Source organism: Phodopus roborovskii, unplaced genomic scaffold, assembly GCF_943737965.1.
Source record: "Phodopus roborovskii unplaced genomic scaffold, PHOROB, whole genome shotgun sequence".
Classification (NCBI taxonomy): Eukaryota; Metazoa; Chordata; class Mammalia; order Rodentia; family Cricetidae; genus Phodopus; species Phodopus roborovskii.
The window spans coordinates 8,735,753-8,752,488 of NW_026126433.1; positions in this window are offsets into that span (position 1 = coordinate 8,735,753).

A 16,736-nucleotide genomic window follows, 5' to 3' on the forward strand; every position below is an offset into this window, starting at 1 on the left:
TGCAGAAAAGCAAAATGCAAAGGAAACACAAGTAGTAAGAAATGTGCGGAGGTCTTTCCCTACCGACAGCTGCAGAGCTGTTCCTTGAAGGGTTTTGATCTGATTCTGGAAGGTGTGCTCAGTATGTTATGCTCTGAGTAGGTAGGGAAGAATGTTTTGATTTGTCCATTGTGCATTTAATTCTTAGGGCAGGGCATTACAACTGATGACAAATTGTGTGCACACTTGTACATCTGCTCCCGCACTTGGATGTACTTGTTAACAGTTCCATAGACGCAATCAGCAATACGTGATATGAACTGCTGCATTATATATTATCCTTGTGTAATTGAGATATTTAAACAGAACTTAATTTTTTCTTTTTCTAGTGTAAGATACTTAAACATTTCCACTATTGGAAAAAAACATATATGGGTATTTTGTATTGTATCTTGTTTAAAAGGACAGTCTTTTTTAATCTTCCCACTTAGATGGCTTTTAAAAATGCATAATACAATTTGAAGCTTGTTTAGAAGTAGAATTAACTGTCATATATATAGTGTTACTGTTTTGGAATTAGGAAGTGATCAAATATAAAACATTTTAAAATTAAGCCCAGAAAACAAAATAGTGTTTAAAGTTAGTTTAGTATAAAAGAAATTTATAAGATTTTTTTTCTTCAATATAGATACCTCACTTGAAAATAAAAGAAAGCACAGCACACTTAATTCTCATGAAAACACCCTCCTAAAATAATTGTTAAACCTAGGACATTGTTTGAGTTGTTAGAGTTTGTGATAAATATAGTTGCCATTAGCTTTTCTGCTGGAAGTACTTATATTGGCAATTTTAAGGCAGTGTAATAGTCTTCAATTATTCCTCAGTTCCTAACCTGTGAAGGCAGTAAGTGAACGGTCCCTTCTGCAACTACTGAAGCAAATTGACTATATTGAACATAATTCAACTGGTAATTTTGCCAATGTGTATAGTTTTATGATTAAAATTGCTGTGGTTGGTTGCATTACATGACACACAAAACTGTCCTCTACCTCACGTGAAATAAATATTTTATATGGTTTTACTAAAAAAAAAAAAATAAGATTCATCTATCTGGTTACTTAGTTTACAAATTTTGGATTATATTTATTGAAACATACTGTGCTCTTAGCTTATACCTCAATTGTATTTTGTGCTGTTTTCCATTTTCATGCCTTGTATATAACTTGTATAGATTGTGGATGATATTCCCAATAAAAGCTTTTAATGCCAGTGAGATTTGGTTGAGGGTGTCTCATATCAACTGCTAACTTTCTTGTCCCCCTAAGATGGACATTTTCCTTTAATCTTAAATAAACAGTGTACCTAACTGCCCAACTATCATTCCAGCCCCATTTTTTCTTTGTCCTTACTCATAATGTACAGATTAAATGGAACATTTGTTTTATTATAAATGATAAACTTACATAATAACCCAGGGGTTGAAAATGCCAGCATTTTGTGATTGTTGTGGCCCTTGGAACCCTTGATTAAACATTCCCCCCAAGTTAGTTATTATCACTACACATTTCATACCTTTGGCAAATTGCCAGTTTCTGAGTCAAAGCCAGGAGTATGTAGACTGGGTGTTTTGACTTGGGGTCCAGAAGGGTGATGTCGTCAGAACTTGCCTGGTCTGGAGGACCTGCTTTAGGTGAGTGAGCTCAGGTGGGTGTTGACAGGCACGTGGATGTGTTTGTGGCTCTTGATGGCATGGCAATGTGGAATCTGACTTACCCAAATAATGACTGGGAAGAAAGCAACACTGCTGTTTCCTTGTGACCAAGATTCTAAGTCCTTGCCTTGTGTGTTAGAAATGGGGTCAAGTGGTGGTGGCACAAGCTTTCTTTTTTCCCAGTACTAGGGAGGCAGTGACAGGTGGAGCTCTAAGCTTGAGGCCATCCTGGTGGACAGAGTGAGTTCCAGGACAGCCAGGCCTACACAGAAAAACCAAAAAGAAAAAATAGGTCACTGAGTCCAGCTCATACTCAACAGAAGGGGTTTTTATACAAAGACACATACCAAAAGAGCAGCCACCAGAGGTCAGGGTGGAGTGGCTGTAATAATCTGCACAATTTACTTTCTGTGGCATACGTAGACGTACAGCCAGCCACTTTAAGGGTGTAATTCAGTGCCGCAGAGCACTTGCAGGGTTGTGCGGTCATTATTTCCAGGTTATCAGTCCCACTGAGTGGCAACTCCCTCTGCTTTCCTTTGTATTTAATTTGCTGCTTCTGATACATGGAGTGAAAACATTTGCCCTTTGTGTCTGGCTTACACCAGTTGGTGTGCTTTCTGTATCTACATGTCACACACACATGCAAGTGTTACTTCTTTTATCACTGAATAATACTCCTTTACATGTTTATTGTGTGCTGATGGGAATTGGGTTGTTTCTTCCTTACAGCTCTTGAAAATAATGCTGACTATTGATTTACAAGTGGTATTTCTTAAGGTCGTGCTTCAACTGTTAATTTACAACTGTCCAGGGAGCTGGCAAATGTCCACAGATGTAACTTGCATGTCCAGAAAGGCAGTGTAACCCTGCCGGCTTCTCTACATCCTTTTGAGATTGAAAAATAAAACTTTTCATTTTATCAATAGTTACCCACAGGCATAAGAAATGTGGTTTCATCGTGGTTTGACCTGCCTTCCTATAGTGGATAATGATGCTGAGCCCCCTTTCATGTACTTATTAGCCACTTGTATATTTTTGGAGACAACATCAAGCCCACAAGCCCTTGATTAATTTTTAAAAATTGGCTTCTGTTTGTTGTGTGTTGAATTGTATGAGTCCTTTGTCTCAGTTGAGGTTTCTTTCCTGTGCTGAAGGCTGAACCCAAGGCCTCTTGCACACCGTGCATACATTATTCTTTCTTTATCTTGATTAGTTGTCAGAATGTGACTTCCATATATTTTCTACCATTCTGATTTGTCTTTTACTTTGTAGTCTTTCCTTTCTCAGTGCCATGACAAAATGCCAGACAAAAGCCACTTAAGGCTGATTTTACACTTATAGGGGATACAGTCCATCAGCTGAGTGGTGGCAGGAACTTGAGGCCGCTAGTTACGTTGTGTCTGCCATCTGGAAATAGGTGAATACTGTGGCTCAGCTTGCTTGCTCCTTTGCATTTAGTCTGAGGCTTCAGCCCTTGGGCTGGTGCTGCCTGTATTCAGGGTCTGTCCTCTTCAATTAATCCTCTCTGGAAATACCATCATAGACAAGTCCAGATACTTGTCTCCAGGGTCATCCTATGTCTTAGAGTGACCCAATGAATCATCATACCTTCGATGAGTAAATTTTGAAACTTAATAGCCCAGTTTGTTTTCTCTTTTGTTACTTGTGTTTTTGGTGTCATAATAATTGTCCTTAAATTCAGTGTCATGAGTCTTGGTCTTGGATCAATTTTCACTTAACTTTTGTACATGATGCAAAAATACCTCCTTTCTCCTCCTCTCCCTCTTTACATGTAGATAGCCAGTTTTCCTAGCCATGTTGTTGAAAACAACAAACAAAAAACAAACCACAAAATCCAACCTCTTTTCCTATCAGATAGTCTTGGTACCCTTATTTGAAAAATCACTTAACCATATCATGAAAGTGTATTTCTGGGCTCTGTTGTATCTGTCCTCACACCAGAAATAACCTGTTCTGACATGGAGCTTTGAAGTCAGACTTGTGAGTCTCCTAAATTTCTTTTCCTTTCTTTTCCTGATGGTTTCACCGTATGGCCTGGCTGGCCTGGAACTCACTGTGTAGACCAGACTGGCCTGGAACTCACAGAGATCCACCTACCCCAGCCTCTCCAGTGCTAAGATATGTGCCACAATGCCTGGTCCCAGATTTCTTCATTCTTGCTGATTTGATAATTTGATGTGCTTTGGGTTCATATTGGTTTCATAATGATTGCGATTTTAATAGGATTGCACTAATCTAGGGATTGTGAACTTAAGATGTCTTTCCACTTAGGTCTTTAATTTCATCCAGCTTTGTTATAGTTTTCAGACTGCAAATCATTCTCTTTCTTGGTTAAAGTTATCCCTAAACAATTCTTTTTGCTGCATAGAATAAATTAATTTCCATGTAGGATTCCATTCTTTTTAGGGCATAGGAATGCAACTAAGTTTTAATATGTTTATTTTGTAGCCTGATAGTTTGCTGAGTGGATTTATTAGCTTTCTCTCTCTCTTTCTCTGTGTATGTGTGGTGTATGAGTATGTAGTGTGTGAGTGTGTACTGTCTGTGGTGTGTGTATGTGTGGTGTGTGTGGTGTATGTATTGTGTGTGTGTGTCTGTCTGTCTGAGGTCCTTGATCATTCTTTTTTTTTTGGGGGGGAAGGTTTTTTTGAGACAGGGTTTCTCTGTGTAACAAGTCCTGGTTGTCCTAGAACTCAATTTGTAGAACAGTCTGGCCTCAAACTCACTGAGATCCACCTGCCTCTGTCTCCCAAGTGCTGGGATTAAAGGCATGCACCACTACCACCCAGCCCTTGATCATTCTTGATGATGACAGACTTTAATGATTGAGTCTTCTTGTCACTGGTCTGTTCAAACTTTTCTATTCATGATTTCATCTTGGTGAATAAGTGTGTCCAAAAATACATAAATTTTCTCTTGGCTGTCTAATTTATTACCATGGAATGCTTGTACTTAGCCCTTTGTTTTTTATTGTATTGACTGCAATGAATGTATTTTTCATTTTGTTTCTTCCTATTTTTCTCAATCTATCTTAAGTTTCACTGATTTTTTTTTTCCTCCTTTAACAAGGAATTACTTTTGAGGGTACCAAATCTTTTTTTAAAATATTTATTTATTTTTATTTCATATGCATTTATGTTTTGCCTGCATATATGTCTGTGTAAGGGTGCTGGACCCTTTGGAACTGGAGTTATAGACAGTTGTGAGCTGCCATGTAGGTGCTGGGAATTGAACCTTGGTCCTCTGGAAGAACAGCCTACACTCCAAACCTCTGAGCCATTTCTTCAGCCTTGAGGATATCCAAAACTTCTGTTGCTTTTCTGGTCTCTGTTTTAATCCTTCCTTCTCTGTATTGCCTTGTTTTTTTTTCTACAAACTTCAGGCTTCTCTTAGCCTCTCTTTGTAGATATCAAATATCTACAAATGTTAGGTTGTTTGGGATCTTTAAGATTAAAAACACTTATTATCATGTGTGTGTGCATGTCATGATGCTTGTTTGAAGTTTGCTGGTTCTCTCCTTCCCTGTTTTTTTTTTCTGGGTTCTGAGGATCCAGCTGGGGCTGTCAGGCTCCAGACAAGTGCTCTTCATACCTGTTGGGCCTCCTGCTGCCTGAACCTTAGGAACCATTTAAAAAAAAAATGTTGGACTGTGTCACCATAAACTTCCCTTCTTAGCATCACTTTGGCTGCATACATGCTATGAGTCTTGGCATTATGTTTCTGTTTTCTTCTGTCTCAAATTTTTAAATTTTTTTTTTGACTCACTGGAATCTTGTTTGTTTAGTTTTTATTTTAGGAACTATATTTAGTTTCTACAAACTGGGAAATTTTTGAAATTCCTCCAGTTACTGATTCTAGTTTTACAAAATTGTGATCAGAAAAGATTGTTTTTGCATTTTGGTTTTCGGATGCATGGAATTTTGTTTTCCTTCCCCCATTTATCTCTTTCCTTGTGTACATATCCGTTCATATGTGCCTTATGGACTGAACCAGGTTGCCATGCTATACACATGCTCTGTCTACTATTGAGCAACTAACTCCCTTAGTCATCCTTAAAATTTTTAGTCTGTGTCTTTAAAGGCAAAATAAGTAGGCACTATCCATTGAGATACACTACCTCTTTTAAAAAGATTGTGTGTGTGGGAGAGAGAGAGAGAGAGGGAGGGAGGGGGAGAGGGAGGGAGGGAGGGAGGGAGAAGAGTGCAGGTATCAGAGGGAAGGTGGGTTAGAACTTCTGGAACTAGAATACAAGATGTTTTAGCCAACCAATGTGTGTGCTGACAACTGAACTCTGGTCTATTGCAAGAACAGCAAGTATTCATGGGGGCTGGAGAGATGACTGTGCATCTCTTCAGAACACTTGCTACTCTTACAGAGGACCTGGCTTCAAGTCCCAGCACCTCCATATCCATAGCATCTCACAACCAATTGTAACTCCAGTTCCCAGTGTTCTGGCAACCCCAGGAACTACATACATACATACATACATACATACATACACACATACATACATACATGAGAACTCACACATATAGTTTTTGAATTCTTTAACTTATTTTACATCCCAACTGCAGTTTTTTCTTCCTCCTCCCATTCTCTCCCCCAACCTCTTCCCCTCCCCCTAACCCACTCATACCACAGGACACTTGCTCAACTATGTTCATAGCAGCTTTATTTGCAAGTCAGCATTTGGAAACCACCTAGATGCCCCTCAACTGAAGAATGGATAAAGAAAATGTGGTACATTTACATAATAGAGTATTACTCATCTGTCAACAACAGTGACATCAGAAGATTTGAAGGTAAATGTACAGAACATCCTGAGAGAGGTAACCCAGACCTACAAAGACAAACATGGCATGTACTGACTCATAAGGGGGCATTAGCTGTTAAGTAAAGGATTACCATGCTACAATCCACAGATTCAGAAAGGCTAGGTAACAGGGGCCAAGGAGGGGATTGCATGGCTCTCTCTGGGAAGGGGTGGACTGGGGGAGGGAGGGATGGGAACATGAGGGAACAGGTTGAGGGGTGAATATGAAAGAAATGACTACAAAGGGTTGCATCGTGGGGTCAGGTTGACACATAAACTTTTTGTTTGTTTGTTTTGAGATAGGGTTTCTTTGTGCAGCTTTGGAGCCTATCCTGGAACTTGCCCTGTAGACCAGGCTGGCCTGGAACTCACAGAGATCGTCTGCCTTTGCCTCCCAAGTGTTGGGATTAAAGGTGTGCATCACCGCCTGGCTGACTCAAACATTTTTAAAGAAAGAGTAGCAGCATTCTTTTTTAAAATTTATTTTTTACATTCTAATCCCAGTTCCCCCTCCTTCCTCTTCTCCTGCTCACCCCACCTCCCCATCTGTTCCTCAGAGAGGGTAAGGCCTCTCCTAGGAAGTCTACTAAGTTTACCAAGGCACCTCTTTACCCCCCACATCCCTGTGTCTAGGCTGAGCAAGGTATCTCTCCATATAGAATGGGCTCCACTAAGTCAGGTTGTGCCTTAGAGTTAGATCTTGGACTCACTGCCAGTGAGTGGCCTCATATATTGTCCCAGTCACACCATTGTCACCTATATTAAGGGAGTCTAGTTTGGTCTTATGCAGGTTCCCCATTTGTCAGACCTGAGTCAGTGATCTTTCACTAGCTCAAGCCAGCTGATTCTGAGGATTTCCTCATCATGGTCTTGACTCCTTTATTCATATTATCGCTCCTCCCTCACTTCAATTGTACTCTAGGAACTTGGCCCATTGGAAGAGGGTTCTAGCTTCTTGGGTTATGGATTGATTGTAGGCTGGGTATCTTGCTTTATGTCTGGTATCCACTTAGGAGTGAGTACATACTATATTTATTTGTCTTTCTGGTTTTGAGTTACCTCACTCAGGATGGCTTTTTTGAGTTCTGTCCATTTGCCTGTAAATTTCATGATGTCATTGTTTCTTACCACTGAGTAGTAGAACTCCATTGTATAAATGTAACGTATTTTCTTTATCCATTCTTTGGTTGAGGGGCATCTAGGTTGTTTCCAAGATCTGGCTATTATGAATAATGTTGCTCTGAACATAGTTGAGTCCTTGTGGTATGAATGTGTCTCTTTCACATATATATACCCAACAGTGGTAATGCAGGGTCTTGAGGTAGGTTGATCCCTTTCTTTCTGAGAAATCTCCATACTGATTTCCTCAGTGGCTGTACAAGTTTGCATTCCCACCAGCAGTGGAGGAGTATTCCCCCTTTTCCATACCCTCTCCAGCATAAGCTGTCATTGGTGTTTTTGATTTTTTTATTTATTTAAATTAGAAACAAGCTTTTTTTACATGTCAATCCCAGTTCCCTCTCCTTCCCCTCTTCCCTGGCTCTGCACTAATCCCCTATCCCCTGCCCTTTCTGCTCCCCAGGGAGGGCAAGGCCTTCCATGGGGGAATCTTCAAAGTCTGTCATATTATTTGGAGCAGGGCTTAGGCTAGTTTCCCAGCTATCAGTCTGGGGTTCATGAGCTTCCCCTTGTTCAGGTCAGCTGTTTCTGTGGGTTTCTCCAGCCTGGTCTTGATCCCTTTGCTCATCAGTCCTCCCTCTCTGCAACTGGATTCCAGGAGTTCAGTGTTTTTGATCTTAGCCATTCTGGTTGTTGTAAGATAAACTCTCTGTCAGATGTGGGGTTAGTGAAGATCTTTTCCCATTCTGTAGGGTACCATTTTGTCTTGTTGACCCTGTTCTTTGCTTTACAGAAGCTTCTCGGTTTCAGGAGGTCCTGTTTATTAATTGTTGCTTGCAGTGTCTGGTGTTCTATTCAGGAAGTGAGCTCCTGTGCCTGTGCATTCAAGTGTATTTCTCACTTTCTCTTCTATGAGGTTCAGTGTGGATAGATTTATATCGAAGTCTTTGATCTATTTTGACTTAAGTTTTGTGCATGACAATAGATATGGATCTTCTACATGTTGACAGATATGCATTCTTCTACATGTTGACAGTTATACCAGCACCATTTGTTGAACTTTCTTTTTTCCATCTTATAATTTTAGTTTCTTTGTCAAAAATTAGGTGTTTGTAGGTATGTGGATTAATATCAGGGCCTTCAATTCTATTCCATTGGTCTACTTGTCTTCTTTTGTGCTAATACCAAGCTGTTTTCAGGACTATAGCTCTATAGTAGAGCTTGAAGTCGGGGATGGTGATGCTCCAGAAGTTCCTTTATTGTACATGGTTGTTTTGGCTATCCTGGGTCTTTTGTTTTTCCATATGAAGTTGAGTATTGTTCTTTCAAGGTCTGTGAAGAATTGTGCTGAGATTTGGATGGGCATTACATTGAACCTGTAGATTACTTTTGGTAGGATTTCCATTTTTAGTGTTGATCCTACCTATCCAAGATCATGGGAGATATTTCCATTTTCTGATATCTTCTTTAATTTCTTTCTTTAAAGACAAAGTTCTTGTCATACAGGTCTTTCACTTGTTTGGTTAGAGTTACCCCCAAGATATTTTATGCTATTTGTGGCTATTGTAAAAGGTGATGTTTCTCTGATTTCGTTTTCAGCCATTTATCATCTGTATATAGTTGGGCTACTGATTTTTTTGAGTTATTCTTATATCCTTCCACTTTACTAAAGGTGTTTATCAGTTGTTGGAGTTTTCTGATAGTGTTTTCTGGTCACTTATGTAAACTATTATATCATCTGCAAATAGTGACAGTTTGACTTCTTCTTTCCCAATTTGTATCCCCCTTGATCTCCTTTTGTTGTCTTATAGCTCTAGCTAGAACTTCAGATATTGAACAGATACAGAAAGCGTGGACAGCCTTGTCTTGTTCCTCACAGCGGGATTGCTTTGAGTTTCTCTCCATTTAGTTTGATGTTGGTTGTTTGGTTACTGTATATTGTGTTTATTATGTTTAGGTATGTTCCTTGTATCCCTATTCTCTTCAAGACCTTTATCATGAAGGGGTGTTGAATTTTTTGAATTGTGTGGAATACTTTGAGAAGTATTGGTATTAGTTCTTTTTTGAACACCTGGTAGAATTCTGTGATGAAACCATCTGGGACTGGACTTTTTTTGATTGGGATACTATTGGTAACTGTTCCTATTTCCTTAAGGATTATAGGTGTATTTAAGTTGTTTATCTGTTCTTAATTTAATTTTGATATGTGGTACTTATCTAGAAAATTGTCCATCTCCTTAAAGTTTCCCAATTTTGTGGAGTACAGGTTTTGAAGTATAATGATGATTCTCTAGATTTCCTCAGTGTCTATTGTTATGTCCTCCTTTTTGTTTCTGATTTTGTTAATTTGGATATTTTCTCTCTGTCTTTTGGTTAGTTTGTCTCATTGATTCTTTGCATTGATTTTTTTTTTTCTATTTTATTGATTTCAGCCCTCAATTTGACTGTTTCTTGCCATCTGCCCCTCCTGGCTGAGTTTGCTTCTTTTCCACCGCTTTCAGTTGTTCTATTAATTCACTAGTGTGGAATTTTTTTCAGCTTCTCTATGTAGGCATTCAGTGCTATGAACTTTCTTCTCAGCACTGTTTTCATTGTGTCCCATAAGTTTGGGCATGTTGTGTGATCGTTTTTAATAAATTTTAGGAAGTCTTTAATTTCTTTATTTCTTCCTCGACCCAGTGGTGGTTCAGCTGATCAATGTTCAATTTCCATGTGTTTGTGGGCTTTCTGAAATTAATGTTGCTGTTGAATTCTAACTTTAAGCTGTGGTGATCCAGTAGGATGCAGGGGGTTATTACAATTGTTTTGTATCTGTTGAAGTTTGCTTTGTTACCGAGTATGTGGTCTAGTTCCATGAGGTGCTGAAAAGTTTCAGTGGAATGTTCTATAGATTTGAGTTAATTTGAGTCATAACATCTGTTAGTTCCCTTATTTCTCTGTTAAGTGTCTGTCTGGCAGATCTGTCCAGTGGTGGGAGTGGGATGTTGAAGTCTCCCACTCTTATTGTGTGAGGCTTTATTTGTGATTTAAGTTTTAGTGTTTCTTTTACAAATGCAGGAGCCCTTGTGTTTGGGGCATAGATGTTCAGAACTGAGATTTCCTCTTCATGAATTTGTCCTGTGATGAATATGAAATGCCCTTCTTTATCTTTTTTGATTGATTTTAGTTTGAAGTCTATCTTGTTAGATATCAAGACAGCTATACCAGCTTGTTTCTTATGTTTATTTGACTGGAAAAATTTTTTTCCCAACCCTTTACTCTGAGATAATGTCTGTCTGTGAGGTTGAGGTGTGTTTTTATATGCAGCAGAAGGATGGATTCTGTTTTCATATCCAGTCTATTAGCCTGTGTATTTTTATAAGTGACTTTACCATTTATATTAATGGATATTAATGGCCAGTGATTACTAGTTCTTGTTATTTTTGTTTTTGTTGTTGGTAATGGCATTGTGTGTTCAGTTCTCTTCTTTGGGATTTGCTGTTGTAAGTTCATCTATTGCTTGTGTCCTTGTGGATGTAGCTGACTTCCTTGTTTTGGTGTTTTCCTTTTAGTACTATCTGTAGGGCTGGGTTTGTGGATAGGTATTGTTAAATCTGATTTTATCAAGGAATATCTTGTTTTCTCCATTTATGGTTATTGAAAGTTTTGCTGGGTAAAGTAGTCTGGGCTGACATCTATGATTCCTTAGTGTCTGTATAACACCTGTCCAGGACCTTCTGACTTTCATTGTTTCCATTGAGAAGTCAGGTGTAATTCTGATAGGTCTGCCTTTATATGTTACCTGGCCTTTTCCTTTACAGCTCTTAATATTTTTCCTTTATTCTATATGTTTATTGTTTTGATTATTATGTAGTGAGGGGACTTTTTTTTTTTTGATCCACTCTACCCCAATTTTTTTGTTTGTCTTTGGTGTTTTGTAAGCATCTTGTATTTTCATAGGCATGTCCTTTAGGTTGGGAAAGTTTTCGTCTACAATTTTGTTGAATATATTTTCTGTGCTATTGAGTTGGACTTTTCCTTCTATCCCTATTATTCTTAGGTTTGGTTTTTTTTTCATGGGGTCTCAGATTTCCTGCATGTTGTGTGCTCAGAGTCTGTTGGATTTAAAATTTTCTTTGACCAATGAATCTATTTCCTCTATCACATCTTCAACACTTGAAATTCTGTCTTCCATCTCTTGTATTCTTTTGTTTATGCTTGCATTTGTGGTTTCTGATAGTTTACCCAGATTTTCCATTTCTAGAATTCCCTTGGTTTGTGTTTTCTTTATTGCTTCTATTTCATATTTCGAGTCTTGAATCACTTCCTTCACTTGTTTGATTGCTTTTTCTTGGTTTTCTTTAAGGTGTTTGTCACTTTCTTCCAATTTTTTGTTTGTCTTTTCCTCCATTTCTTTAAGGGAAGTTTTCATTTTCTCTTTAAGGGCCTCAGTCATCCTCATAAAGTTATGTTTAAGGTTGTTTTCTTCTGCATCATCTTTGTTGGGATGTTCAGGCCTTGCTGTTATAGCACACTAGTTTCTAATGGTGATGTATTGTTCTTTATATCGTTGAGTGTGTTCTTATCTTATTATCTATACATCTCTTCCTCTAATTAATACAGGTGGAGCTTGTGCTTCAGGGTATAGTTGGGGGATGTGGCTCTGTTAACTGCTCCTTCAGAGGCAAGCTCCTTCAGGTGCAGAGCCTCCTGTGCAGGTGGGCTACAGCTCTGGTAGTTGCTTCTCCCATTGGAGGTGGGGCCATGTCTCTGGTGATTGCTCCTCTAGGTGTAGGGGGTGTTGAGGGTTAGTGGTCACTGTAGCAGCAGAGTTATCTCTAACCTAGAAATAGCAGTGGATGCTGGCTGGGACACAGGTGCTCTTTCCCAGCAGAACTTCCTCGGATACTTCTGGAAGCCCACTGCTGGAAGCCACTGCTGTCATCTCACCCAGTGGTTGCTACCTGCTCCTGGGCCTGAGGCTCCCCCCACTCCTTTTTAATGTTATTGAAATCATACTTTCTCTATTTGCATTGTTGTAACTGGATGCTGAGAGCTGGGTAGATTAAACAGTGGAAGTATTATTAAGTTGATGTGTATTTTTTCTAGAAAGGTTTATCCAGTCTGGTTCTGGAGAGATGAACGGTTCATAGGTTAATAGTCCTTGCTGCTCTGGGAGCTGAGAAATCTGAGATTGCACATTTGGTGTGGGTCTCCTGATCTGCTTCATCCTGGTGGTCTAGTTTGGTTCCCTGGCTGTCAGTCTGGAGTCAATGAGCTCCCACTAGCTTGGGTCAGTTGTTTCTATGAGTTTCCCCATCATGGTCTTGACCCCTTTGCTCATATTATCACTCCTCCCTCTCTTCAACTGGACTCTAGGAGCTTGACCTAGTTGTGGATCTCCGCATCTGCTTCCATCGGTTGCTGGATGAAGGAAGGTTTGACAATTATGGTAGTCTTCAATTTGATTACAGGGGAAGGCCAGTTCAGGCACCCTCTCCACTGTTGCTTAGAGTTTTATCTGGGATCATCCTTGTGTATTCTTGAGAAGTTCCCTAGTATCAGGTTTCTTGATAATCCCCAAATGGTTCCATCTATCATGATATTTCTTTCCTTGCTGTCCCTCTCTGTCCTTCCCCCAACTCGACCATCCTGTTCCCTCTTGTCCTTCTCCCCACTTCCCTTTTTTCTTCCCCTCTCCCCTCCCATGCTATCACTTTACATGGGAGAGTTTTTTTTTCTATTTCCCCTTCTTTGTTTCCTAGCTTCTCTAAGGTTGTGGAATGTAGTCTGGTTACCCTTTGCTTTATGCCTAATATCCACTTATGAGTGAGTACATACCATGTTTGTCTTTCTGGGTCTGGGTTACCTCACTCAGGACAGTTTTTTCTAGTTCTGTTTATTTGCCTGCAAATTTCAAGATGTCATTGCTTTTCTTATAACCACTGAGTATTACTCCATTGTGTCAATGTACCACATTTTCCTTATCCATACTTAGATTGAGGGGCATCTAGGTTATCTCCAGGTCCTGGCTATTATGAATAATGTTGCTATGAACATAGTTGAACGAATGTCCTTGTGGTGTGAATGTTCATCCTTTGGTTATTTGCCAAAGAGTAATATAACTGAGTCTTGAGGAAGATTGATTCCCAATTTTCTGAGAAACTGCCATATTGATTTTCAAAGCGGCTGTACAAGTTTGCTCCCCCACTAGCAGTGGAGGAGTGTTCCCCTTTCTCCACATCCTCTCCAGCATAAGTTGTCATTGTTGTTTCTAATTTTAGCCATTCTGGCAGGAGTAAGATGGTATCTCAGAGTTGTTTTGATTTACGTTTCCCTGATGGCTAAGATGTTGAGCAATTCCGTAAGTGTCTTTCAGCCATTTGAGATTCCTCTGTTGAGAATTCTCTGTTTAGATCTGTACCCCATTTTTCAATTGGATTATTTGGTATATTGGTTTCATGTGTCTTAAGTTCTTTGTATATTTTGGAGATCAGCCCTCTGTCGGATGTGGGGTTGGTGAAGATTTTTTTTCCCATTCTGTAGGGAGCTGTTTTTTCTTGATGACTGTGTCCTTTGCCTTACAGAAGGAGTAGCATCATTCTTAACCAGAGTCTCTCTAGCACCCTCTGTGTCTTTATTATTGGAGAACTGAAATCATTACATTCAAGTTATATTGGTAGGTAGGAGGGGCTGGGGAGTGGTGTGGTACGCATACAGATATGCAGGGAAAACACTCATATACATAAAATGTAAATCTTAGAAAACAAACAAGCCTGTGAGCCCAGTGTCGGCAATGACAACTACCATGCCTTCAAGAGTGCAGCAGCCATGTTGGGCCTGAATGTGAAAGCGCTACACTGCTTCCCAACCTCTTTCTGTCTGCTTCCTTTTCCTCCATGCTCACTGAGCCTTAGAGGGGGTAAGAGTGGATATGGATGTCCCATGATGACTGGGCTCAACAGTTACTTGTTATCAGTACTTTGACCAGTTATTAGTTTCTGCAGTCACCATTCTGAAAAATGAAGGAAGGAAGGAAGGAAGGAAAAGTTTCTCTGACCCAAGCCAACAATGACATTATAATCTGAGCATAAACATAGCTATTTAGAAAGCAATTTGACATTAGACATCAGTAGCTTCCTCAGTAGGCTTATCCCCTCTCCAGCAGCTGGGTTTTGGTTGATTTACAGTACCAGATGTGGATTTCCTGTCTGTAGAGTGGGTCAGACATGTAATCAGAAGCAAGTTGGTTACCTTGGTGACAATCATGCCACTTATGCACCAGTTCATCTTGTCTAGGTAGTCAGAATTGTTATATACAGGGTCCACATTGAACTAAGACCTTGATGACAATAGTCTTCCAGTAGTCTGCATAGCATATTCTGGCACTATGAGGACTAGCCAGTAAAGAGGAAGCTTCCTGACCAGTTCTAGCTTGATTTCTCTATGTCCTGAAGCAAAAGTATGTGGTGTCCTCAGCAACAGGGTCATACTATCAAGTTCTGGCACACAACCAATAGCAGTGGCAACCACTTGCATTATTATTTTGGGAGCCTTTGGTCTTGTAGGGAGGTAGCCTACCCTCGACTGTGTTTTTTGATTAATAATCCATGACTGTTGGGTGCAGCTTAATCTACCCACATAGATTGTCTTTGTCAAAACATTCAAAAATTATTTATTTATTTATTTGTTGTTTGTTTGTTTGTTTTTTCCAGGCAGGATTTTTCTGTGGTTTTGGAGGCTGTCCTGGAACTAGCTCTTGTAGACCAGGCTGGCTTAGAACTCACAGATATCAGCTTGTCTCTGCCTCCTGAGTGCTGGCACTAAGAGCGTGCGCCACCACCACCCGACTAAAAATTAATTTTTGGTTAAGTTATCAACTATCATATACATTTTGTTTTTGATAATACATTTCCATTGCATTTCTCTCAACAAATCATTGAAGGCTTTATTATTTTTAATGGTTTTGTGCTTTGTGCTTTTTTCATTTAATTTTTATTTTATTTTTTTTTTGCTTTGTGCTTTTTTAAAATAAATAATATATAAAGGATTTATTTTCATGCCACTATGGTAATACTTGAGTATACTGAATTTGAAGTGTCCTTTCTAGTGAGTTTTATATTTTCAATGTATAAAACATCTTCTTTCCATTTGAAGAACTCCTTTAGCATTTTTAGTTCAAGTCTGGTGGTGATGAAGGCACTTAGGTTCCTGTTGAGGCAGGTTTTCTTTCCTCCTTTATTTCTAGGGGACAGCTTTGCTATTGGCACTCATCCCCTCTGAACACTTCCCTCCTCCTTCCTTCCCTTCTTCACATGTTCCTTCCTTCACATCCAAAAACATCTCTTTGCTTCTCTTTATCTACTTACCATTTCAACCGTTCCATCTACAGGTCCAGTTTCTCCTGCATGCTCAAGTTAATGCTTTAACTGTATTGTACTTTGAATATGGGATGTACCCACAGACTTGAACACTCTGTTTCCAGTTGGTTGCTTTGTTATGGAAGATTGCAGAACCCTTCCGATGTGGTGCTTTGGTGGAGTAAGTGTGTCACCGGGGTGGGACTTTATAAGCCACCCCCACTTGTCTGCTTTCTGACGACAGTCACAGGGTGCCCATCCAGCTTAGGTTCCCGATGCCATCACCTCTCCACATGATAAGCTGTCCTCCCTTGAACTTTAGGCCCAGATAAACCCCTCTATTCTGTCAGGTCTTCCAGTCACAGGAACAAAAAAGCAAATGATAGCGTCAAGTCTTCTGATATCTGTTTCTCCAGGGATGGTTCCTATTGATCTATTCAGTGACTGCTTCCTTTTATGAGACAGAGTCTCCCTGTGTAGCCCATGCTGGCCTCAAAATCATAGAGATCTGCCTGATTCTGCCTTCCGAGTGCTGGGATTAGAGGCATGTGCCATTATGCCCGGCAGAAGGTTGCTCTTTTGAATGGGTAATATTTCCTTTGTATGTCTTGATGAGTTTTGTTTTCATCTGGGTATGTGAAAATTGTAATGTAATGTAATTGTAATACCCTTTTCCTCCAGGATTTGTTAAGGTTTTTTTTTTTTTTTTTTTTTTTTTTTTTTTTTTGAGATGGGGTTTCTTTGTGAAGCC